Source organism: Corvus hawaiiensis, chromosome Z (genome assembly GCF_020740725.1).
Source record: "Corvus hawaiiensis isolate bCorHaw1 chromosome Z, bCorHaw1.pri.cur, whole genome shotgun sequence".
NCBI classification, from domain to species: Eukaryota; Metazoa; Chordata; class Aves; order Passeriformes; family Corvidae; genus Corvus; species Corvus hawaiiensis.
Window position 1 is genome coordinate 45,349,900 of NC_063255.1, and position 27,445 is coordinate 45,377,344.

Genomic DNA, 27,445 nt, shown 5'->3' on the forward strand with positions numbered 1-27,445 from the left:
GCAAGATTTAGCTTTTCATCTCAAGGCATTATCAAAATACTAAATCTAGTTTCTCAGTATGAGAGGGGAACAGGTCAGGGAGAACTATTGCCCTTTACTAGGTGAAATGATAACTCAAAATTCCTCACTGCCATTGTGTGATTCTCAGTCAGATTAATTTTTAATTCTTTAATTTTGTAAAGGGCAAATTTTAAAAGTATTTTTTCCACCTTCTACAATGCATAAAATTTAAAAAATGCTGTGATCATCAATCAAACAGCAATAATTACACAAGTGTATGACTTCTGCTCTTGGCTCAAATTCAAATAGCTCAGTGCTGGGTAAGTAATGATTGTATAAGGAATGGCTGATAAGTACTCTTTCAGTAGCTCATTAAAATAGCAATAGTCATGATATATTTATTTTTTAAAAAGCCATATAATTCACATTTAAAAGCATATATTTATGCAATATATATTTTACACCCCCCCAATACAACAAGAAAACAAATGCACAGACGTGTCTTACACCTTTATAACACACATAACGTATGTTTTTAATATATGTCATTAAAAAGAGTCATTGAAGTTATTTCAAACCAACATAAATATAACTGCAGAGTTTGGGCATGGGGTTTTAAAAAAGAGAATGGTTTCTGATTCATCTCCTCATATAAACTCTGAAAAAATTCACAGCACCAGCAGAAGAGCGAGGGGCAGCCTATTTTCAGCACAGCTGTAGCTGCCCCTGTGAGGAACAAATACTTTATCCCGGTTTTGCCAGGGACCTCCTCAGAGCACTAGGAAGCTATGAATCATGCTGTCCAAAAACATCGTTTTGGCCTTCCATGGTATTTCTTTCCTTTTGTTTGCTTCTCAAGTGTTGCAGTCCTTCTCAAATTTTGGTGTTTCAGACCCTTGTTGCCTGTCGTGCTGCAAGCCACCCTGTCCCAGAAAACTATAGATTGTTCCAGCTAAATTTGGTTACAGTATCTAATATAAAAATACACCCAGGGAAAGAAATGTCATTTACAGAGGGTACTTCTTTATCTCTTTCATAAAGAAGCCTTAATAATTACACACACCCACACTCACTCTTACAGCTGGTCATCCTTCAACTATTCTATAGTGATTTTACCATCAATAAGTACACAAACATAATTAAGTGTCTGCATTCTTTCAGTCATAAGGAAAAATGAGAAGTTCTCTTGTCAGTTCATTGAGGACTTACAGGGGAATTTCTAAATCCTCTGTGCTATGTTAGTTGTGTGTTTTAAAGTTCAAAGAACTCAAAAAATTTAACAACCTGACATAAAGGAGCCGTCAAGAACAAAGAACATTGAAATCCCAAAAAAACCAAATCAGAAAGTTATTTAAGAGAACTCTAAATAGGCTTAAAATAATTTCTTACACCTCTCCACATTGATTACACAGTTGGCCCTTCACACATCACTTTTACAAGCTGGCAAACAGATTCTACACTGCAAAGGTTACCTACAAAATTTATTAAAGATCAACTTGAACATTATTTTAAAGACTGATATGTTAAAGATCTATGCTTTCATCCTTAAAATAATTTACTATTTCATTTCCTTTATAATTTATGACACTGTTTTCATAACAATTATAATCATCTGTGTAGAAAAACGTACTAGATTAGCCTTTTATAAGAATTTTAGCTGACATGGGGACCCAGATTTTTTAAACAAAGTTACATCAGAAATTTTAAGCTGTAGGCAGAAAGGAAAGTCTTAGCAGGAGTTTAACTCTTCAGATGGTTTCAGAAAATAATAATAAAATATTGAGATATTTGTTAATAAAGAATTTTTTTCTAAATCAATTGACACCATTTTTCAAAGAATAGGATTTTTTTTCTTTATTTTAAAATAACTCTGGTGTGCTGGTCTACATGCAAGTAAATAAACAGGCTCCCTAAAATCAGTTTTTGTGTATTGGAAAGGGTCTACATTTGGACATTTATGTAATAAAATCAATTTGGTTTCGACCAAAAAAAAAGTATTCTCACTAGCTTTATGTATCTTATCAGTGCTTAAGTCAGAGATCAAAACTCCATATAGTTAGTAGAAAAAATAAGTGTCTTATCTTAAAATCTTCTGATGAGCTGCCCTCAGAGAACTCTGTGAAATGGATGTGTTCCTCATACTTGTTCCAAATGCTTTCATTTATAAGAGAAAAGACTGTCTACAGTCGACATGGGATGCTAAAGAATTTTGAATCCTTGGCATAAAGGATAAAAATTGACCAAGCACGGAGAGTGAAGTTTCTGTTTGGTTAACAGTTGTATTCCATACAACATCTTACTTGTAAGTCTTTCTGTGAGAGGCATCTTACTGGCGCTTTTAGCTGGATGCTAAAAAACTATTGATCTTCACAAACAGGATACATTGATGTATCAGCTCAGTATTGGAAATCAGGGATCTTAGTGGGGTTTTTTTAATAATGTATTTTTATAAAATATGTTACTGAGGGGGGAAATATACTGACATCAATAAAAAACCCACAAAATTTTAATTTATTTAAGAATATGGTGAAAAGATGTGAAGCAAATTTAGTCAGTAGCTACAGTTCTAAAAGAAATTATCTTTTTTGCGTTATGAGAGTTATAATGAGAAAGGAGAAACTTACAGATCCAATCTGATGGACTTTGTTTCACTCAAGTCAAGCTAAGCTAGCTGTAAAGCTTGAGAACTAGAGTTTCAGGAAATTTCCTCAGTGCATCCTGAATTACTCATATTGCCTTATCTATAACTTGTGGAAACAGAGCACTGGGGAAATCTAATAAAGAGAAAAATGCTACCCTTAAAAATAAAAATGTCTTTAATTTTTTCAAGTACAGAGACTTCTCTAAACAAAAAGTAGTGAGGGGCATACAAGCTAGACTAAACCTAAACAAACTGAATACTAAATAAGGCTTGCTTTTAGTCAAACTCCTTGGAAATAGCACAGCTAAGTGTTTCTGCCACTCTTTCCCACACCCACAGTAAGCATATTTTCTAAAGGAAATATTCATATCCTTCTACCTCCCTTTTGTGACCAAATCCTCAGGTTCCTTTGTCTTCTGTAGTTTTTGAGATTGAAACTAGAACTGTTGTTCCCTACAAATACTTTAAATCGTCCATTCTATTCCTTACTCTTTCCCCCAACCCAGTACTTACAAAAACCAAAGAAATTGTCTTTTATTTTTCTTAAATAGCAATATAAAACTATTAATATGTTCAGTTCTCAATCCATAATTATTCACAAGGCTGAGATTTTCTTGGATGACCTTTTTAAAATTTCTATTTATAAAACTTATCTGCATGTTCTTTTATATTAAAAAGCCATCAAAGCACATAAAAATCGATACAGTACCAGCATTTTGTTTTCTGCAAAACAATACTTACATGTCCAATAATTTCTTATCTGCTGAAATATGTTTATTATATAATGCACACAGAAAAAAAAGGCACTCCTACCTCATAAAAGCTATATAAACAGGCAAAAAAGATCTTGAAACTAAGTGGTAAATTTACCTGAGATTCTTACTTCTTGCCTTGAATCCATCAGTGGTGAAAAGGAAAATTATGCTATTGTCACAGAGGAGAAAAAGCTGAGAGCTTGCTTTGATTGAAAACTTTATTTAATTTACCACCCTGTAAATTAATATTGTGCAGTTTGGTACTGAATCTTAACCCAAAAGCTGCACCATTCCTCAAATTCTCTTTGGATCTGTATAGGTATTTTCTACTACCAGGTACTCTTCAAAAGTGTTGCTTACTATTGACAGACTACTTGAGGTCTGCACAGGAGCACCAATATGCAAAAAATGTATAATAAAAAAACCTCACTCGGTGAGCCTTAACTTTGATGTTTGATGGCTTATAAAGTACCAATAACCTTATTCCCTGAAATCAGAAGCTGGCCCTGTAAAAATAATAGTTGTTCTCCTCAAACTACTACATGATTAAGCAGTGCATTCTTTCCAGAAATGCCCTCTCAGTTTCTGCTGTCCTTTAAAATGGCCACTGGCAAGGATTAAGATTTGAGTGAAAAATAAATACATATATATACAGATACATATATATATATATATATATATATATATATATACAAATATGTGTATATGACCTTCAGGTAATAGTGGTCAAAGGTGAGGAAATGGTTCAATATGCATTGTTTCTCCTCAAAGGAGACAACCCTTAATACAGGACAAATAGCAGTAACTTAACAATACACTTATGTCTGTAAAGGTTTGAAATCTGCAGTAAATCTAAGCTTTCTCAATGTCTAAGTTTCTATACTTTCCAGGGATAATGTGAAAATCATATGAAAGTGGGCAAAACTTGAGTAAAAATATTCCAAGGCTCTTTCTCTATACTATGTGTATTACGATGTAAAAACATCTATTTAGAACTTATATTGAACTCTGAAACTTTATTCCTCAACATTTTTTATCATAATTAAAAACCATCAGTAATTACATATGTGAACAAAATGTTCTTGTACAACACAGTCAACTCCCATTTTAAGGTTTTCCCGTGAAGAAAACCTTCATTTATTTGTGGGAAAAAAAAAATAGATCACAAGCATGAAAAACTGATGGTCTTTGATAAATCAGTTTTTCAGGGGCTTATTATAGTCCTAGGTACTTTATGAAAATAGATTAATGAGAGAAATAGCAGCTGATTTCGTTTGGACGATGTAATATATATGTGTGATTGTCTGAGGAATACAGTGGGACGCGAGTGACATTTTAAAAGTTCACATATATTATGTAGAGGATTTACGAACATAATGCACTTATTTGGGGTTTTTTTTTTTACCCAAGGCTGTCAGGGAGCTCTTTGTTTTGAACTTTTCTCTATATATACTTCTCATCTTCCCAGGTCATTTTCAGTGCTCTACAAAAATAAACTTACTAAATCATTTTAAATACACAAATATCATAAACTGTAAGAAAAAAAACCCCAAAACAACACTGTCTTGAATCTACTGTATAGTAACATAAGTATTACAGTAGATAACATGAACAAGCACCAAAGCAAACATGAAAACTGACCCATTTGTTGCTGACTCCTGCTATGAGATTACTACTTTGTACATAATTTTTGATTCTCTATCTTGTCCTAATGTCCTTACATACATGTTTACCACTGCTTAACAATTTTCTTGTTCATCCTCTGACATGGCTTTGTTGAGTGACTCTAATTTAGCTCAAAGCATTTAATTTTGGTCCAATGAGTGCTCTATACAGTCAGGTGAAAGGACAAAGAGGTGATCAAAAAATAATCAAAACAAGAATGGTAATTTTCAGCAGTTGAGAGCTATGACCTCTGAATCCAAGCCCTACTCAGTAAGAGCTTGCTTTGCAACAGAATAATATATAGACGTGTCACATTTACGTAATGTCCTCAACACACCTTTCAAAAGTAGGTTCCCTTTGTTTCCACAAAAATAAACAAACATGATAACTTTTTAGGACTGGTTGTCACAGAGACTCCATTCTGCAAAAATGAAGTTTAGAATTTAATTGATATTACTGCCTTTCAGGGATTGTAAGATTAGAATTTTAGCCACAGTGAAGTTAAACTTTTCATAAAATTCTGATTTAACTCTGCAGTGAAAACTTCATGATTAACAAGATCATAAACCTTCAATGTCTAAGAATTTTTCTGCAGCCTATGGCTTTGTCAGCATTCCAACCAACAGTCTACTTCTTCTACATCAAGATTTATGTGACTGAGAGAAGATTCATAAGATAGCGCAAAAGGCTGCACAAAGCCCACTCCTTTTTTTTTCTGAAATATTTTTTTGTCTGCAAACAGTTGATTAAAAACAAACAAACATAGAAACAAAAAAAACACCCAAAACATGAATTTAGAATCTTAAATATAGACCACAGAATTTTGTTAAGTTCTTAGAGCAAAAAATTACTATTACACTCAAAAATAAAATTCATGGTTGTAACAAACTTTAATTTTGCATTACAGGTTTTGGGGTTTTTTTGGATAAACTTCCTTCTAAAGTCCACATAAAAATATTATACAGAGCATTTCAAGCACGTATATGTAACTTTCTACATACTAGTACATATTTTGTATGTGTGAATATTTTATCTAACATTAGTAATTGGAAACTGTTTAGAAAAATCTTGCAGGGCATCAAATGCAATTTATGGTATAAGTTCCTTAGCATTGGACATTTAAAAGTTAGAAAATGAGACACATGAATAATCGAGGTTTCCTAGTGCTAGCTCCAGAATTTTACTTTCAATTATTAAATAAGATGTAAAACTAATCTGGTTCATTTTCTCATTAGAGAAATGAGATAATGTTCAAAATCAACATAATCAGGCTCAACCTTGTTAGAACAGTTTTTAGGTACTATACATCTCTATCTTATTAATGCTAATCTGGTACCTGGAAGTGGAAGAGTTTACAAAAATTTAAAATGTCACCATGACATTATATCTATCCCACTGCTTGGTGATGGTGTTGCTTTGAGCCTAATTTGAAACTGGAAAACATCATTATAAAAAGTTTCCCAGACTTGATACCTCACATGCAAGGTACTGAAAACCACAAAAGTTATAATAGTGTGTTAGAAATTCACATTTAACCGATAGACTTTTTGCAAATAATATTTCCCTGAAGGCCAGCTGAATCACCAAAGCACTATCACTGTAATTCTGAGACGTCTGCTTGGCTCAGCAGTTTTATTACACAGATCAATTTTGCATTACCTCCTTCTGGCTGTGAGTGCCTGCAAGTGCTCATAGAGGGAGATCATGAAACATTTATAGGCGTAAGAATGTAAAGTACAGCAAAGAGTGAATCCTCGATCTGTGGGCAGATATTTGAAAGAGGTTTTTCTCAGAAGTCTGTGGTAATTTGCCCCATTCCACACCCTAAAAAATTTTCATTTAAATTTCCTTTACAGGGTTTATCTTTGATTAGTATTTGGGATTCTAAAATGTAACTGCAAATGATACACACACTGAAAATCATATGCAATGACTTTCTTATTATTAATATCCCATGTACCAAAAAAGGTGGAAAAATAAACGTTTCAGTTCTCTTTCAAGTGACAAAGCCAACAGACAATTTAAGAAGAAAAATAGAAAGATTGGACTGAAAAAAGAGTATATAGTAGAACTCTGCAACACAAGGGCTAGTGTATTTCAGATTACATAGGAACAGAAAAAGGGTTTATTTAGTTTTATTTCACACTAAAAAGATCAGATTGAGTGGTAAAAATGTCCAACTTCTCCCTCAATATTTTGTCATCAAAGTAAGAAAATTTCTTCAGTTAAACATGCCACAGTCACTGATCTCCTAATTAAGAAGTCAATTTGAGGCCTTTGACCTCACAGCAGAAACACTCAATCCTTTCTGAAAGTCTACAGTATAAAAATAGAACAAATGTTTCAAGTCGAGAAAGAAACAGTAATTCAGTAATGAGAAGCCCACAGAATTCTCAGACTCCTTGTGTAGGGACATCTTACATGAATTTTGGAATGGTTTACTAATACAACAAAAGGGATAAACTCAGCTGAATAGAGAGGAGCATTCCTCCTATCAATCATTAATAATGGTTGTGACCTTTGTCACAATTCAGTGCTAAAACTATTCTATGAAAAAATGAGAACCAAGGAGAAAATAAACCATGAAATAGTTATAAAAATCCTGTGTTTAACCATAATGACCCAGCAGGTTGCAGGTACTGTCCACAACACACAATTCTGTTGGGAAGAAAGTATGAATTAAGAAAGGTTAAAAAGTCAATAGTGCTGACAAATTAAATCAGGAGAACATCAAATGCAATATACATCTTTATTCATGACAGATGACTGATACACATATACATGAGAAAACTGAGTAGTCTGTCCTACTGAAACCATATTTTGACCTTCTCTCCCACAAATGTTAGAAAGCTAAGTTATTAATTCAAAAACTAGAAAAGTGCTAGCTTTGAATCTAACTATAACCAAATGACTAAGCAGCAGGCAGGTATTCTATGCATATATGCATGTTTTTAGGCATATATACATATTTTTATACATATACACGAGGAGATGTTTTTTAGAAGGCTTTGGTGTTACAGAATCACATAGAAGTTGAACTTAGAAGGAACCTTTTGAGATGTTTTTGTTCAACTCATACATTTTTTCACACACCCAATTGCAACTGAATTTCCTTCTTCATCAATACCTAAGCTGCTCCTTTCAATCCACCTCATGCAAAGCAAACAGTGCATTTCTATAATCAACTGAACAGAATCCAAGAGAAAAAGTTCACCAATTTGCAGCTCAGTTACAGTGACATTTATTAAGCTCTGAAGATCTCATCTGAGTGTCAGTGAATGTCATGTGCTGATTTTATAATATTTACTTCTTACATACTTTGTAGGTCAAAATGGCATTTACATGTCTTGCCCTTCGATGATACTGAAAACTGAGATTTAATATCTGAAACATCTAACTTTTTTTTTCCACAGCTTATCAATAAAATACAGAACCTTTAACCGGATCTTGAGTTTGGCCTTAGAAATTACAAATGAAACCTTGAATATCTATGCAGGGCAGGTATTGGAAATATATGCAAATGCATAAATGTGGGAGACAGAACATACAATTTCTCTCTTTACCAATACCAAGGATTTTTGTTTCTTTCAGATTTGGAAGTCATTAAGTCTTATCTGCATAATGGAGATAAAAGCTACTTGACAGGGTGCTCAATAACAGATTCCATTCTTCGATCCCTGGTGATGCAAATAACAATTACATACCTTTCTTCCTCCATCACCTCCAGATTTCTGCAATGAGTTACCATCTCCAGCTCAGCTCCTTACCTCTCTCATCCTAATCTGCTTCTCACTTTTGCTCTGTGCTACACTGTACTTACAGGCTTTCCTTGCCTCAACCTTTTCATCTCACTACCTGTTCTTGCTGAGCTCTTTCCACGGACTCATCAGTTATTTGCCTTTCTGGATTCTGTTGTCTCCTATGGCAGCAAAACAAACATAACCCCAAAAGCGAAAGTTTTCCTTTTAAGCCCCAAGATGAAACACTTACAGAACAACCCATTTTTCACATCACAAAATTAAATGCTACATTCGAAAATTAAAATCTTCAAGAATCACATGAAAACTGTGGGGTTGATTGAATGGTTGGTTGGCTGGTTGGTTGGTTGGTCGGTCTGAGAGAAACAAATAATCTAAATTAAATAGCCACAAAATTACACAAAACTTAAAAAGTTAAATCTGCTATTAGAGGTAATGTGGTTATCTGAACCTGCCATATATGACAGATCATAACTTTCTGTAAGAAGAGAGATGCAATCTACAAATGTCTATGAGTTGACTTTTAATACTTTTCAAAGTTAAAATATTTTTTTTTTCTGGTTGTATAATGAGGTCAGAAAGGTAAAGGTGTGGAACTAATGCAATATTTTTGCAGAAAAATCTGGAGCAAATAAATGAGTGAAGTTTTCACACTTCTACATTCTGATCCTGAACACCAGAGTCTACAGTAAAAAATATATGTTCCTTTGGCATTAGTAGTGGTACTGTCTGCAAGTGCTGATTTTTGTCCATCACAGCACATCATTCCGATTCTGTACTCTTTTTTGTCTCTTAAAGCTACAGTTAATGTAAAGCATTCAAGATTATAATTAATTTCTACAACCAACACCAAAGGATTGTTCATCTAATTGCATCCCCCACTTGCTCTTTGTTGAGAGGCATAGGCAGCACTTTTTGATCCCTCCAGATTATTTCCACACTTTGACAAAAATTAGACAGTGGAAGCAGGGCATTGCATGCTTATAACTAATGGAACATCATATTTCAGTGTTTTGAGATGAATCATGAAGCGCCTGTAACTGTGTGAATCAGGGCAGAATATCTCAGAAAAGCTGTACAAAGTCCAGAGGTGTGACAACTTTAGTTGCAGACAGTTTTGCTCCAAGAAAATAATGAATGATGACTTATAACACTATGTTTAGGATTTCTTTGGTCAAGGTAAGTCCTGTGCTAGTATTTCTTCATTACTGGTGCCAGATGTGATATTCTAACAGAGACTGAGTTGGAGTATTATATATTTGTAGCCTTTATATCAGGGAGCATCTTATGTGGGATTAAGGTAGAAAATGAATGCACAGGTCTAGGAATAGAAGCTAATTTTTAAAATTTTGATTTCTGAGCTGAACTTTCTGAGAATCTTGGCAACTTCACAGGCATTGTCTGTTTATTGATCTTATTTACACAAGCAGATTAGCATTAACAAGTATTTCTCCAGCTGCACCAGTAAAATAATACCACCACTGTAATTCACACATGGAAGATGTGTCATGTTACCATGGAATATTGCATGATAACATAGAAGTAACATTTTGCTCTGAATTGCAAGTGGATGCCCACAGTCTTTGGTAATTCTGTAGGTGAAGAAACGTAGAAATGATGAATGATGACTCATGACGCTACTGTTTCAATAATTGGAGCAAGCTGATAGGAGGCATGTTTTGATATGGGAAGAGGCATGGAGACACGGTGGAGGAACAGAAGTATCTTCCCACAGAATTCAACCTCTTCTCTTTGCTAAACAGAGCTGAATTAACCCAGTCTTGCTCCCTGTAGAAACTACCCAAGAACATCAAGTCAAATATGATGTTTCCTGGGGAAAAGGAAAAGAAAAGATATTGGAGAAATATTTTATGAACAGTAGCAATGAATTGGTAAATAAGTTGAAACCTGGATGAGGTTTCATTTTCACTGCTTATATTGCATTTTAACTTGCTCCTAGTTACTGCAGCATGAAAATATAAATATTCCACAGGATTTTTATGAACACCATATTATGTTTTTCCTTTCCTTTGGCTTGCTTGTGTTTTACTTTTAATATTTCTGAAAAACACTTATCTGATATGATTTTATCACCATTTTGCCTTGTGGGGTTCATGCTGATTATATAGCAGGGTTTCTGGTAGTTCCCTTCCTTTCTTTTTATTTTTCAACCAAACTTCATTATAATAATGCAATATCAAACACTTATTTTGCAGAAATCTAAAAGTACCACTAAATGGAAGAGCAATTTTTGCTTTTTCTTTAACTATCCACAAGTAAATGGGTTCTCTGTCTTCCATTTAGTCTGATATTTTCTTATTTTGTATTGTGCTCTCTTTTTTGTGTGTTAATCTTTCCTTATGACTCATGTGTGCCTTTTTTGGATTCTCTGTCTGAGTCTTTGTCTTATTCAGTATTTTATGACATAAAATGTTAGCTTATAGAAGTAAATACCATGAGATACCATAAATAAAAGTTACTTTTTAAACAGTTAATAAGAAAACTCCATACTCTAATTTGTGTTTCTTTTAAATGTATTCCCTGGAAGGTAAACAAGATAATTATAAATTCTTCTCTTGGAGTCCCTTTCACATCTTTCTATCTCCAATCTTTTTTGTTTACTCTTCTGAACCAGGGAATACATGAAGCGAACAATAAAATAATATGTTCCGTGGACTTCTTTAACATGCCTTGCCTATTTCTAAGTAAAATAAAATTATCCCTGGCATTTTATAAATAGCTTATTTATACACACATGGTGTACTAATTTTCTTTCTGAGGCAATGACACTGATAATGGGGGTATTCTCATAGCTAAGTAATACATATGTAAATAGCTAGCTGTTAGGGTAAAAGGATGGCCATATATCTTCCACATAATTCTGACTCTGTAGCATGTATCTACTATTTTCCTGTGCTTCAAGAAGGATGGGATGAATTAGTTTCCCTAGTCTTTCACTGTAGTTTCATCCAGAAACACTACTGAATTGACAATGGTTATACAATTCTCGAGTTATCTATTCTGTGGATGATGCACACTGCAGTACAGCCAACCAGCATACAGGTATCAGTGTAAGCTAGAAAAGAAATTAATTCTCTGAAGTTCAAGTTGTGCAGGCATGGAAACCTTAAATAAAAAAGGCGAGGGGAACAGGAATCTAATCCTTAATGATTATAACTAGTGACTGCAACTGTGCTTTAGTGAAGAGAAAAGGTCAAAAGACTCTTTAGCATATAAAGAGATAAAACCCACTCAAGGTATAGCAATTATTTTCTCACTGAAGACTTGTATATACTGTTCAGTATCCCTCGTAAGCATGCCACCTTTTCATAGGTAATGGGTTTCATTCTGCCTTACATTTCTAGCAGGTATTATCAGCAGTCCAAGCAAAACAAAAATCCAATGCACATCTGACACTGCCTACCTGGGGTGATGTTACTTGAGATTCATTAAATACTATACTGGAGCAGATCTTCTTACCCTTTAAAAAGGTTATATATGTCTGATGATAGCTTCTGCATCTTGTTCTGTAATGCACCAGAAAAGAAACTAAGGCAACTCCTTTATTCTTTCCAGCTCTGTTTCCAGGAACCTGAGGTCCAGTGATAATATCTCCTTAATATTAAGTAAATGAAGCATTTTACTAGATAAGCTGGAGAATGATATCTGGATACATGTTAATTTTGTATGACTAGTCTGTACATACGTCTTTATGCAAGTGTTAATTTAGTCATTTTGTTGTTGTTTAAAGACCTCTTGTTTTACTTTGCAATTGCATTTTTTGTTCTTTTTTTCTTCTTTTCTTTTTCCTGTTTTTGGTTGGATTTTATATTTTTGATGATTTTGAAGGCTGACATATTTTAATCTGACTTGGAATTTATGACATGTTAGCTTAGTTGTTAGTGTTTACAGTGAAAATGCCTTTTTTAAAACTCATGAGAAATTATTTTCATTCACATGTTAGTGATGCCAAAGTGCTGTGACCTGTGTGTTTGTGCAAGGTGCCATTACTATTCAACCTCCCTCCCCAGCTAATACGCTTCAGTTTTACTCCAAGTCAATCTGTGTGAGAAAAAGTTGCTTCATATTAAAAAAACCTGGCACTTTTTTCTGTAAGAGTGGTAATTTTGAGCAGGGGCTGGAAGTTGGCACCTCAGCACCTCTATTTGTCAGAAAGGGAAAATTGAAAGTTCTGTACAAATTTGCTACTGCAAAGATACAAAACTGTCTTCCTCTTTTGGTACACGTTATACCTTCAGACACAGAATAAGGAAAGCTGTCACTTTTACTCTCAGTGTATCTTATTAGACATAGGCAGATTGAAAGAAGAAGAATAGTTCAATTTGAATAAAAGCGAAGGAAGAAGGCTGTTCTGGAAAGACTAAAAAAATTACTAGGAACATAAGTACCCCAGGGAGAAAGGCTATCAGGAGGAATGGGTAACACCTGACAACAGTGGAAAAGCAGGCCTGAGGAAGGGTTGATGAGGCTAGAATGAAAAGAAGCAGGGAGGAAGAGATGTCACCAAGCTGTCTTGTATGTGTTGGTACCAGACTGACTCTGGCTGTCACCCCTTTCCTAGCATAATTCCTTACAGAAGCAATAAAAATGCAGAGGAACCAGACTGAAATAAGGTATATCAGTTCTTGCATCTATTTCCACTAAAAATAAAGGGATTTAGGCAAAGGACATTGTATCTATGCTTCTGCAGTCTTGTGATTCCAGCAAATTACTACATCTGTACTGTAGAGATGGATTTGAGACTAATTGGCAATTATAGGGAAACAAGTGCAAAATCCAATTTAAAACATCCCACTTTCATCCACTCTATGCTACAAACTACCTGTTAAGTTTTGTTTTATTGATGGCATCTCCTGATTTGTGCTACCTGGCATTTAACAGCCCTGCTAAGACCTGACTGAAAGAAATGGCAAACAATGACTACGTATCTGTACATTTGTTGATAAAGGACTCAGCAGAGGGGAATGTATTTAAAAGATCAAGGGAGAGGCAGATAGTCTGTGTAGGATTAAGAAAAAGTTGTGTGATTACAGGCTGTCAGTATGTATTCCAGTGAGAGACTGGGCTTTCTCCATGTCGCTGACTTTGGCCTCAACTTTTCACTGCATTTAAATGTGAAAATGTTGTCAGCAGATTTAGTGTGGATTCACCTGGGCAGCAAGAGTAGAAAGGGAGGAAGAAATATTAAGCAAACTCATGTCATATCTAGGTTTTTTGTTAACTCTGTCATTTACAACAGTAACTTTTACTTTCTCCATATTTATAGAATCGCAGAATCACGAAAACACTAAGATTGGAGAAGACCATTAAGTCCAACCACTAACCCAGCACCTTCATGCTCACCACGACATCATGTGCCCAAGTGTCACACCCCACATTCCTTTTGAACACTTACAGGGATGTGATTTCACCATTTCCCTAGTGATGCCAGACCACACTTTCAGTGCAGAAATAATTTCCAATATCTAAACTAGATCTTTCCTGGTGCAACTTGAAGGCAAGTTCTGTCTTTCCCTTGTTCTGTCTCCTTTCACATAGTTGTAAAGAGTGATGAGGTCTCCCCTGAGACTTCTTTTCTCCATGCCAAACAACGCCAGTTTCCCTAACTGGTCCTCATCAGACCTGTGCTCCAGACCTTTTACCAGCTGTGCTGCCCTTGTCTGGACACACTCCAGCACCTCAATATTTCCTTGAAATGATGGGATAAGAACTGAACACAAGAATGTAACCTCACCAATACTGACCACACTATTTCTGATACAGGCCAGGATACCATTGGCCTTCTTGGCCACCTGGTAACCAGCATATCTAAAGACAAGGCATGTGATTTTGTCTTCCTTCTCATCTTCTGCAAATATTTGATACTATCATGTGGATATGGTATTTTAAAAAAACCCAAAACCAAAGACACTTCATTTCCTAACGTAATATCAAAAATATAAGCCACTATCCAGAAATAAAATATGTCCCTAGAAAGCATATTTTAAAGTGCAAAAGGTACAGTCCTCCTTTTAGTCTTATTTGAACCCTTAGATTTCAGTATTCTGTTTGAAATACAATCTTACCTTTGCCTATTTGATGTTTTACTTGCAATTTCTTTCCTTTAATTTCTTTCCTTTCTTCCTTGCAGTGTCAAATGTTTTCCCCAGCACATAAGCAGCAGTATGTGGTACTAGTGTATCAAGCACCAAAAACTTGATTGTTTTAAAATTAATTGGGTCCAAAAGCTGGTATTTTTTCTTTAATCCTGTCTTACCCAAATAAAAGAAAAAATTGTAATCAGTAGTCAAATTCAAGAATCTGGAACTTCCGGATCTATGGAGGTTTGCTTCAAAGTGTCTGTTCTGTCATCTCATTGCTTTTTCCAAACTGGCAAGTTTTCACCTCTGTCTTTCATTTTTCTTCATTTATTAGCTTTCTAGATGATTGTTGTACTCTAGTTTATGCATGATTTTCCTTAAACAAATGACACAAACCCATCCTCAGAAGTTATAGTTACATTGCACAGCACCAGAGATGCCTTACTGCCTTAGCTAAGGGCCAACAGTTTGCAGCTCTGTAAACTTGAACCAGGCTGCTCGTGTCAAGCATATTTCAGTTTTTCCACATGTTTCTTTCCATGAAATGAAGACACAATTAATTCTCTTCCCTAAGCCATTTAATAATTAAGTAGGCAATCTTTAATTCTAGAGGCTGGACAAGTGTACCATATACTTTTAAAAGTTGAACAGATGCCCTCTCCTGCTACAAGAGCTGGATGGTGTATCAGTCCATAATTTGTATAGCTTGAAAGAAAAGGCAGGGTTTGTAGCAAGTTTATAGTTTCAATGAATGTTGACTGAACTCATACAGCAACTGAGCCAGACTATGGGCTGGAACACTTTTCAAAAACATTGCAAACCACCATAATTGTCAACTCTAAACAGAAAAGAAGCATCAACAGACCTGATGGGCTTTTTTCATCTTCTAATGTGTTTAAGGAAATACAGAAAATTGATGTAAGTCAGAAACACAGGTAGGAATCAGAAATGGTTACAAAAGCTTTTTGATATGTAGGACTGATGTTTCTCCAGAAGCTTGAGTCCTTCAATTCATTTTTTTGCAAGCACAAATGGATGCACCCATGACATTCTTCCTGTGGTTTATCAGCATAACATTTTCTGGTGAAATTTTTAGTCTTTAAATAAATATTGACAGTCTTTGCCACTTACTAGTCTTCCCTTTTTTTGATGCACTCCTCAGGACTTGTTGGCTGCTCACCACATCTCCACTGCCAGCTCGTTAGTTCAGTTCCTGGATGAGTTGCAACAAAGACAGATATTTAAAGCTTACAAATCACTGATTAATTTCCACTCTCATCCATATAATTTTTTTTCTTAGACCTTTTTTTTTTTTTAATAAAGTGCACAATAAATTATGTTTGAAGTATTTATTAGCTTTTTCTTTTTAAACACTGCCATTGCTCTTTGTGGCAAAAATTATAATTAACAGCTATGCAACATAGTTCCTTTTTCTGCTCTGTAGAAAAAGCAAGGTTTATTCAAATTATAAGACACATGCAAGTTGGTTTCAGTGATTCAGGTCAGTATGAAACCTCCAAATGCACAGTTAGTTTCAGCTGTTCCTACTGAGCTGTCAGTACATCTTATCCCAAATGGAAGACATTTATCCCACTGTGCTCCTGGCAGGACACATACATTCCTCAGATGCTTCGTTCCTTGCTTCTTTAAAAGGCAGCTGTCATCATAAATAGTGAACAACCCTTTCTTTTCTGAGAGATGAGTGCTCTTGACCAGGAAGGTGCAGTAAAGATAGAATTAGCATCTGTTTTCTTTTCACAGATAGTGTATGAAAAAAAAGGAAAGTTTCCCCCCCATCCAAATAAACTATGTGGACTGCCACAGTGCTTTCAGTGTGAAATTAGTTGGATTTGTCTGGGGGCAGGGTAAAACAACACTTCATTTTTTTTTGTAAATTCATCATGGTCCTATTTTTGAATTATAATAGAGCTCCTCTAAAAAAAAAAGAAACAAATCAAACCAAAACCAAACCAACCAACCAACAACAAAAAAACCCAACCAAAAAACAACAACAAAAAACACCCCACAAAAAACCCAAAGCAAAACAAAACCCAACTAACCAAACCACAAAACCAAACCAAAACAAAACAAACAAAGTAAAAAAAACCCCACCCTGAAAGGGAAATATCTTATTTTTAATCCTGATGAATATCAAACATCTTACATTTATCACATACTGCAAAGCTGTTCCTCAGCAAAGTTTCTGCATTCTAGAAACCAGTGACAATAGGTGACTTTTGGCCTTATTATCAATAAATACCTCTAAATAATCTGAGACTGATACACACAGAATTAGTACACTCTGTGAATACGAAAGTAGAAGCTTACCAAAGCTGCTCCAGCAAATGGCTACAAAAGTGATGAAGGGACTGAAGCTTCTCTCATGCATGGACAGGCTGAGAGAGCTGGGACTCCTCTGGCTGAAGAATAAAAGACTCAGGAATTTTATCCATCTGTGGATATATTTAATGAGGAGGAGTAAAAAAAATGGAGTAAATGTAGTGCCTAAGGACAGGACAAGGGGTAATAGACACATATTGAAATACAGGAAATTATTTAAACATAAGAAAAGTCTTTTTTACTGTGAGGATGGGTCAAGCATTGAAGAGTTTATCCATAGAGGGTGTGGAATCTCTATCTTTGAAGCTATTCAAAACCCCTTGAAGCATCACAGAAACATCACAAAATATTCTGAGTTAGATCATCAAGTCCAACTCTTAAGTGAAAGGTCCATATGGAGATCGAACCCATAACCTGGGCATAACTCAAGTGCACACAGCTCTCAACGCTGCCTGAGTCTCCTTGATTGGAGGAGGGGAGCGGAGAGTAGGAGGGAACTGGGCAACGTCATCTAAAAGGTGCCATCCTGGTCTTTGTACTTATTTGATTCAGTGGAAGCAAAATTTAAACTGTCCCCTAACAAGTAAACAAAATGACTAGGATTAGGACAGAAATTACCAATACCTTGTTCCCAGACACAAGAGTCTGTACCAACTTTAGCTGATTTGCTTTATCCTTCTGAACATTTGATGGAACAACAGTTAGAATGCCCATGCTTAATAGCAGTAGTTTCTTCATACTGATGAATGTATGACTTTTTATATTCCTAACCTTTCTCTGTGTGTATCTAGTAGAAAAATCACCACTAGTATTTACAGAGGCTTGAAAATAATAAATCAAATACCTATTTCTAAAACATGTTTTCTTGGATTTAGTGCACATGAATGACAAGGAAATCAGCACAGTCAGGTCAAAACTAAAGGACCCACTGTTTCCACCACAAGCATCATAAACCAAATGATGAGTATTTGGGAACTTTAGACGATACAAACTGAAAGTCAGAACATTAAATTAATCAAAGCTTCTACAGGAGGTAATGGGAGTCAGAACTGAAAAATGGGGAAGTTATCAGGCAGAACCTGAAGATGTAGAGAATCTCATATTTATAATGCCGGTAGGCAAACATGAAAATTGTCTGCAACTTTTCATTTATGGATACAGTTAAGAAGCACCCATTCTGGCAATGGCAGAAAAGGTGTTTTACTTTTGAGTGCTATATGTGACACTTCAGATAAACTTAGCTTTGAGTTATGAGAAGCTGTTAATTTTGTAGCATCATCCTTGAATTTACACAATTTATGTTTTATACATTATAAGGCAAAACCAGATCATTTCAGATAACTCTTTTTTCTCATCAAAATAATCGTGTTCATTTCTCCCTTATTTATATTTCCCTTACTAATTCTGCATTGTGATCATTAGAATTTCTCTCCCATCACATTTTTTCACACTAAACATGGGCATCACACATCTATCTTTCTACCACCTCTTCTTCTGCCTGTCTTGCAGCTCTAGCCTCCAATATCTCTTATCCTTTTTCACGTATCCTCCACTCCCACCAACTGAACTGCTGTTGAAGGCAGTATTCATTTCTATCCCACTTGAATTTTCCTGGAGGGAGAAAGAGAAGTATGTGAGGAAAGGCATTTCTTTCTCCTTTCTCTTGTCCCCTGGGAAGAATTACTATCAATCTTTTCTTCGCTTTCATACTGAAATAAATGTTAATTAATTTAAACATCCCTGCAGCACAGGGAGGGGATTGTTCCAAACTACACAATGACTCCTTCCACTTCTTTCTTGTCAGCCTTTTGCTCTCAACTTTCATTTTCTGAAATTGGACCTAATGCAGCAAATGATAAAATACAATGGGAGAAAGACAAAAATAAAGTCTTTGGACTCCTTCCTTATCTATTCTTAAACCAATTCCAGGGCAAAAATATTCAGTCAGCAAATAAGATGCCTTTACTGCCCTAAAGCAGGAATAATCCCTTGAATAAAATCAAACATGGCTCTGTAGAATGGAGAATCCTCCAAAGATCTCTTCTATCACATGAGCAACCTTTGCCCTGACAGGACTCAGAGACACTGGAAAATAACTAATGCCTATGTTAGTATGTTCAAGTAAATGAGCCAATTAGAAGCCAGTCCTGCTGAATTACAAAAATGCTCCATAAATATGGAGCATAACCTTGGGTAGAGGTAAAAATAAAGGAACACAACAGGAGCTTTAGTCAGAGATTTAATAATAAGGCCTTTGGCTTGCAAGGGTCATTTGACAGATAATAGCAGTGTCTAAACTGCCCTTCACTGCAAGTATTGGAGAAACTGACATATTTGTAGAAGAGCAGCAAGGAAAATTTTACTGCCTTCCATGAATTCTACCTTAGTAAATTCTCAGGATTCTTTTTCTTATACTTTGTAGCACAGAGTGTTATCGGAATATCAATTCTGATTTCATTAGTAAATCATATACACAAGGTATCTCTGTAACATCAACTGCAATTCAAGCTATCTTCACTTGAACCTTTTAGGCATAAATTGTTGAAATAGAAAGACAAGTGAACTAACAAATTAAGATTATGTTCTTTCTTGTGCTGGAGTTTTAGAGAATTTTCTGTAGGAAACAAAACTCCCCTCTCCGCTGTACTTTTCTGCTTCCATATGAGGGCTAGAACTTCACTACCTTTCACTTCATTGCCACCAAGATAACATCCTGGGTTCAACATAGCATTAGAAGTTTACACTCTGTATTTAAGACAGTTTGACTGTGGTTTCTGTCTTACTCTAATCTTGCTAAAATACATACTTAAAATAAACAAGTACTTTCTGTAACTAGGCAATAGGTATTTCACTGTCCTTCAAATATTTGCTGAATAATTTGGTTTTTCTCAGATTTCTTTTCCTCTTATAATAGTATTTAATTCAACAATAAAAAAATTAGATCTCTCTTACTTGAATTTTTATTCCTCAGTCTCTTTATGATTTTCTCCCATGTATCTAAGTTGAACTTATTTCTCTCAGTTGCCAACACAAAATCCTAATCATTCTATGATCCTTTAAATTTACCAATTATTTTGACTCTTGAAGTAATGTCAGATAAGAATTTCCCATAAGCTCAACTTTCTGACATTCCCCACACCTGATTATTTTACTCTCACTTGCGCTCCTGAGCCCACAAGAAGTTTCAGAAGTTGTACCATGCTTTCACTAGAATAGAGCAGCAGGCTAAAAGGGCAGTTAGCTGAAATTAGAATCAAAGCCACAAAAGCTAAACGAAATTTTAGGTTAAGGTTACGTAGTCAAATATAAAAAAAAAAATTATACTGTTTTCAGTCAGTATAAGTCTTTTAGGAGTACCATTTTAAATTAATTAATTTGTCATTTCTACTAAAAATATACGTTAGAGAATTCAGTTTGAAAACATCTGCCCTTGAAAAAATTATGCCAATATTGAGGGTGAACAATTTTCCAGAACAGAAAAATTTGACAGTGGAAAAAACTATTCAGAAGAAAGATACACTGAAATTTACAGAGTGACAAAAATTCATAATCACATCCAGCCAAAAAAGCTGGCCTTCTATCCTCATAATCAGCCGCCAAAGTTGACCAGTATGTGTTACTTCACAGGGAAGTGGATTAAAAAACAATGAGTGTATTTTTAATTTGAAAATTTTACTGTAATGCCCAAAAAAGGATACTTCATTATATTACAAAGATCGAACACAGCACTAAAGTCACTCCTCTTTCCTTAAGTCAAGAATTTTTAACAGAGGGTAACACAAAGTCCCTTGATTTGCGTACAAGGCCCATTTTGTTTTCTTATTGTAGGTGGTAGACCTTAGTTTGTCTAACAAGCATCTCCTGAAAGATTATTTTGGTTATCCTTTTTTCCTCTTAAATTTTATTTTCCTTAGCTATTGATGTAACACATAACATAATTTTAAGACAGCATCTCCCACTCAAACCTGTTTGTACTGTGGGCAGAACCACCACCTGCCACCTCTAATTAGCTCTCACTTCATTGTCTACTTTCATCATATTTTGCGGTGCTTTTCACTGGAAACTTCTGGAAATACAAAAATTTCTTATTGCCTCTCTGAGGTCAAAAACTTATAAAGCTAAATATTTGGTAAAGAGAAGCTAATCAGATGTTTTTATTTACCACCTCTTGAGTTGTACTATTTTAAAAAAACCCAACAAAACAAAAAATGAGTTTAAAAGCAAAGTTTACATTTTGAACACAGTGATGCAGTAGCTTCTTAATTCTCTCAAAATATTATTGAGACCAAAGCCTTAGGAGAGTTAAGCATAAATAATTATACATCTGCACATATTATGAAAACACCAGTATACTGAAAAAAACCTCTAAAAGTGCAGAAAGGTTATTTTGTTACAGAAAGCACAATGCCCATGTTTCAAAGGATGTGGCAGGAAAAAGTGTTTCTCACACAACCGCCTGGTATTTCCACCACTGTCAAGGAGATAGCACCAGTGCAAGTAAATCAATGATTTCATTCACCAGTAATTTCTGCATCTATAGTAGATTTTTACATGGCTAAGTCAAAAGGTAGCAAAAGGACAGTACATAAAACACAAAAAAAAGTACATAAAAATTATCAGGCATATCAGGAAAAAAAATCACCACAGAACTGAGAAAACCCAATGCTCAGCTGCAGTCATATTACAGTGTAGTGTATATCAAGGAGAGCTGAAGTAAGGAGAGGGTGGGTGAACAGAGAGAAAAAATCAGACAGCTCATTATTAAGTCAAAAGATTAATAAAAGCAGACCGTATTTTATGAAAGCTTCTCAGTTTATCAGTCAATTTAAATGAGACTCTTTCCATTACAATGAGAACAGTCAGCCTAAAATTATGACCACTGATTGATTGACTGAAAGTGGATTAATTTTAGGGTCATAAGAAAAACATAAAATGACTACTTCTCTTTATGTTATTAACCCCCTGAAGAAATGACAGATCTACTGCAATAAAATGAAAAAAGAGCAAGGAGATTGGGAACAGGATTTTTTTTTTTGACAAGCCAAAATATGTACTCTTGAAGAAAATACTGTTTAATGCTTTTTTCTTCCAGATTAACTCACTCACCAGTATTTATCACAATTATCTATGAACCACAATGTCTCGGGGTTGTACACATTATTCCATGCATGTCAGTAACGTAAACACAAGCTGGTTGTCATGCTCTGACAAACAGGTAGATCTAAGATAAACCTTCATTATCTGTGTTTCCTGATATTGACTTGCCTTAAGGGAAACAAAAACTTAATAATTAATAAAAAATGAATTAATTTATATTAATTATTATTATACTTACCTGTGTTCCTAAGCAAGGTTGACTGATAGCTAATGATATATCAATGTTATGGAGAACAGAGATGCATCAAAATTCTGTAAATGAACATGACTTTACACAGAATTTTACACATCTACATACATGAATATACACAGGTTTTGGACTATCTGCCTACTGTCAGAACGTGAAATCGGGCATCAAACTGGGCATTCCAAGTTGGGACTTCAGTCTTCACTAGTAATGCTTGTTGCTCATTGACCGTGTAATGCTCTTCTGGCAGCCCCCACTCATGCCCCTGCCTTCCACTGGCATCATGCTTTCTCACACAGTCTTCTCCCTCTTCAATCAGTGCTCAGGTCCCGGATGGTGTGTAGTTTAGATGGAGAGCCTGTGAAATCCTTCAAGTGACAGATTATGCTTGGAAGTCAGCTGTTCATGTATTTTAGTAGACAGCAGTAATCTTCAGAAAACTCATGGATAAAAATCAAAAAGGTAGTGCTGGTATTTCCAGACATTGTTTTCAGTTTTAACTATTCTCATTAACGGGATGATTATGGCTTTTCACAGGTAACCAGAAAAATGACCACATGTATACGCTTTGCCACAAGGACAATGATACTGTGACCAATCAAATCATCTGACCTGCCAAAGAACATTTCGTTTTTGGTAACTGCCACTAAGTATTCATGATACACAAAGTCTTTTCCACTCTAGAGCATTCTTCAAATTCAGACTTACTAGAGTTTCTTCAATATATATAAACAAGTAGCTTAAAAATATAACTTGTAATTTGTTTATCATTTTCTTAAATCATCCTTTCACTGTTTAATAAGTTTTCAAATACAATGGCAGAAATCAAAAACAAATACAACACATGAAGCATAATAGATGCATTCTGTGATACTATGGTTAAATATGTTTTCCAAAGAATTTAATTTTAATTATAAGAAATGTGTCAAGAGATTTAATTTTAGTTCTAAAAAATCATTTTTTCACCAAATAAAATCAAACAAACTTACCTGTATTCAGACTGCTTTTATTTTCACTTTCAGAAAATACTCTGGGTAATTTGGCTTCTGAGAATGAATAATACTACAATAAAATAACCACATATATTTTGCAGGTTAGAGATAGAAATACTTTTTGTACATCTTGTGTTCCATCAGGTACATATTTAAAATTGAAGTGCTGATTCAAGCCAATCACAAACAACCTTCAGAATAAACTCCTTTTATCAGGGAAGTCCTTTTGGCTTGGGAAATTGTTCTGAGCAAGGTCAAGAACTTGCTTCTTGTAGATCTCTAAGGATCTGACAAAATTAGTATCTGACTAGGAAAACAAGTGCCTTTAAAAACTAAACTAAGAGGTGACTCTTAACACCTAACCTGTACTGTCAGATCTCTCAATTTGATTCTGAAGGCTATAAAAATCTCCCCAAGTTCTGACAGCAGAAGTACCTGTATTCCATATGTACTTCGTTTAACATGTAATCTTACATTCCTCAAGAATGAAAGCTAAAAATAATACCACTTACATCTCTATTAATCTTCTGGTTGCTTAAATTTGAACTACATGTTTTCAAAGGCTCCTAACTTCTGAGGCACAGCACACTGAATTCATGAGATGATACTTCTGATCCTAAAGAGGCTAACATTTAAAACTACACTAGCTGGTTGTCTTGTAAATCTAAGACACACATAGACAGTTAGTGTGATTGCAATTAGTTCCCATTTAATAGGGACTATTGAGGCTTCTGTCATATCTTCTTGGCTAACTGCACTTTAAAATTATTCTTTACCTATCAGACAAGGAATAAGAAGGATGTGTAGTAGCACACAATGATAGAAAGAAATGAGTTACATTTGATGACAATATTGGTTTCATGTGTTGAAGAGTGTGGAAGGAGCAGCCAATCACATTCACACATTAACAGGTGGCAAGAGTACAGTGCTACAAAATCTGTCAGGGATGTAGAACCACCATCTACAGTTGTATTTTGAAAAATTAGAAGAGCTTATCCAATTAGCTTTCCTATCAAGACTCTTTTCTTGATCAAGTTAGTCCTGCAGAGGTGGTCCTGGCTCTTGAGAGAGAAAAAAGCACTTGTAGATACACGGTGACTTCTTACACTACCACTGATAAAGTAAAATTATGCTTCTTTAAGAGTCAGAGGCAAATCTCAATTTGTAATTAGTTGTAATTGCTAGCCTATTCTGGTAGTATTAAGTTACCTCATTTTAAGATCTGATCCATTATGTTTCTAATTTTCCTCTGAGAATTTTGTCTGATAGTATTCATTTAGGAACCACAGATACGCTGCAAAAAAACAACAAAACAATGAAACATAGACAAAACACTGGATTGTATAAAACCTCATTGAGACTAAAAGATATTTTGAATCTCAGAAGTCTAAAAAAGAGTATCCTATTGAGGTTTTGGGAATATTTCCCTATGGACATGCAAAAAAGTCTGAAGAGAGCATTAGCCCTTTTATACATCACTAATAAAACACATTGTTCATGTCCTCATGTCCTTATCATTTTTTTCACCTCCATAATCCATTCATGGAGTCGTTTCAGCCCAGTAATACCTACCCATGACATAAATTATTAGAAATAGGATGTTTCCTATTGATATTCTTTGTTCTTTTTTATCTAGTGGATGTCTTGCAACATAATACTAAAAGGTGTTTATATCCTTTTTCTCCATAGTAATCTGTACACATTTGACATTCAGTTATACATTTTGTCAGATCTCCCGTAAGTAAATGTCTTTTAACTGTTAGTGGAAGGGTGGTGGTTAATTTTTGCAACATTACTTTTAGTCCGTGTGTTTTAAACCTCCTTTAAAAAATAAGCAAATATGCCTACCTAGATAATATTCTGTTACAATTGAGAGGAAGCTGAGTACTAATGAAAAGCCATATTGACTTCCCACGACCAATAGACCACACTGCTCCAGAGCTCATCATTTAACTGACAAAAGATCAGAGCAAGATGAACAGCAGAACCCAGAGGATTGTAATCAGTGGGACAGGGTCCAGTTGGAGGCCTGTTCCTAGTGGTGTCTCCCAAGGTTCAGTACTGGGCCCAGTCTTGTTTAACTTATCCATCAGTGACTTGGATGAAGGGGCAGAGGCCTCCTCAGCAGTGTCACTGACAATGTAAAGCTGGGATGACTGGCCAATACCCCAGGGTACTGTGCAGCCCTTCAGAAGGACCTTGACAGGCTGGAGAGATGGGCAGGGAGGAACCTTCTGAAATTCAGCAAAGGCAAATGCAGGGTCCTGCACCTGGGGAGGAGCAAGCCCAGGCACCAGCACAGGCTGGGGGTGACCTGCTGGAAAGCAGCTCAGTGGAGGAGCTGCGGGTGCTGGTGGACAACAAGATCACTTGGTGACCAAGGCCAGTGGCATTGTGGGCTGCATTTGGATGACCATTGCCAACAGGTCAAGGGAGGTGATCCTGTCCCTCTACTCAGCCCTGATGAGGCACACCTGGAGTGCTGTGTCCACTTCTGGGCTCCTCAGAAGACAGACAAGGAGCTCCTGGAGCAGGTCCAGTGGAGGGCACTGGAGACAAAAAGATCAAAGAGAAATAAAAGCTAAGTGTTTAAACTAGTCAAAAACACATCCTGAAAATAAGATAAAAAATAAGATAGAAGTCAGACAGACATAATAAATATCTGACAGAACATTTCAAGTTCCAGGAGAGGAGAAAAAAGCCACTGCTACACCATAAGTCTAATTCTGGTCATTTAGTGCTTTACATGTCTGAATGGCACTCTTGGTCTCTTTGCTGGTAATTATGTAATAAACAACTGGGACAAGGTGTTTATTATTATTTTTGCTCTTTTTAAAATCCATTGTAAACATAGCCTAAACAAACCAAACTTCCAACTAAACTAAGAGGTAAAATAGTTCAAGGATTGATATTCTGAAAAATATCTGTATGTCTTCTGCTATGAAAGTGCTCTGAAAATAAATTCATTCTAAGACCAGTGCCAATGAATGAGGCAAATCTTACATCAAACGGTTATGTTCTGTTAATATAAATATGGTGACTACTAGGTTCTGGGACAAGAAAGGAGAACCTGAAAAAGAAAGGGAATCTGGCAGTTGATAGAAATAGGACAAATACTGTGACAAATCTGTCAAGTGCAGATACTGTCACAATGAGCTAAAGTACAATTAAATTAGAAATGGAAATGAGACACTATTTAAGCAAAATTGCAAGTGGAGAGGGAAAAGAGAATACCTAGTGCCATGCCAAATGCAGCTTTCAGCTTTAGGAGGAACATTCATCGTATTCAGTAAGGACAGGGTCAAATATATACAGCAGTTTCCACAACAACTAAGAAAATGTAATATACTAGTAACTGTCACCATCAGCTTCAACTATATTATTAGCTCTCTGGATACATGTATATTATAGTCTTATGACAAGAGAGTAACACTACATTTAAGGTTGCACTGGAGTTTTCATTTTACCAGGTTAATGTATAATTACAGATTGAGATTATTTTAATATGTGCATACGTACAAATGTATATTAAATTACAGTTCATAGTCATATTCATACTGAATTTTTTGAAGCACCTCTGTAAAATGTTTTTGATTTGCATGTTCCATTGCACAAAATGACATGAATTAATACATCTACAGATAAAGTAGGGGGAGAGGGAGGGAAGATTGGAGAATGAAAAAGCAGAGAAAATATATCTGAATAAATGGAAGTGAGAAGAGGGCTACCACGTGGTAATAAGACTGGAAACACTACAAAGCAGAAACAGTCTAGGAAAACTGTGAAATTAAAACCACAAATTGTTGTGGTGGTTATTACCGTTATGGAGCAGAAGAAATCACCAGAATG

The 27,445-nt window shown here is 35.3% G+C and overlaps 1 long non-coding RNA gene across 2 annotated transcripts; it reads right to left on the reverse strand.

The window, feature by feature from the left end:
- Positions 1–7,796: 7,796 nt before the first annotated feature.
- On the reverse strand, positions 7,797–25,830 carry LOC125320468. 2 transcript variants are annotated; one of them, XR_007201120.1, is made up of 4 exons: positions 17,249–25,830; positions 16,052–16,133; positions 14,906–15,091; positions 7,797–10,650 (listed from the first exon to the last, which is right to left on the reverse strand). It is a non-coding gene; the product is annotated as an uncharacterized LOC125320468 (long non-coding RNA). The 2 variants fall into 2 exon arrangements; XR_007201119.1 differs by having other exon boundaries at positions 14,906–16,133.
- Between the last annotated feature and the right edge of the window lie 1,615 nt (positions 25,831–27,445).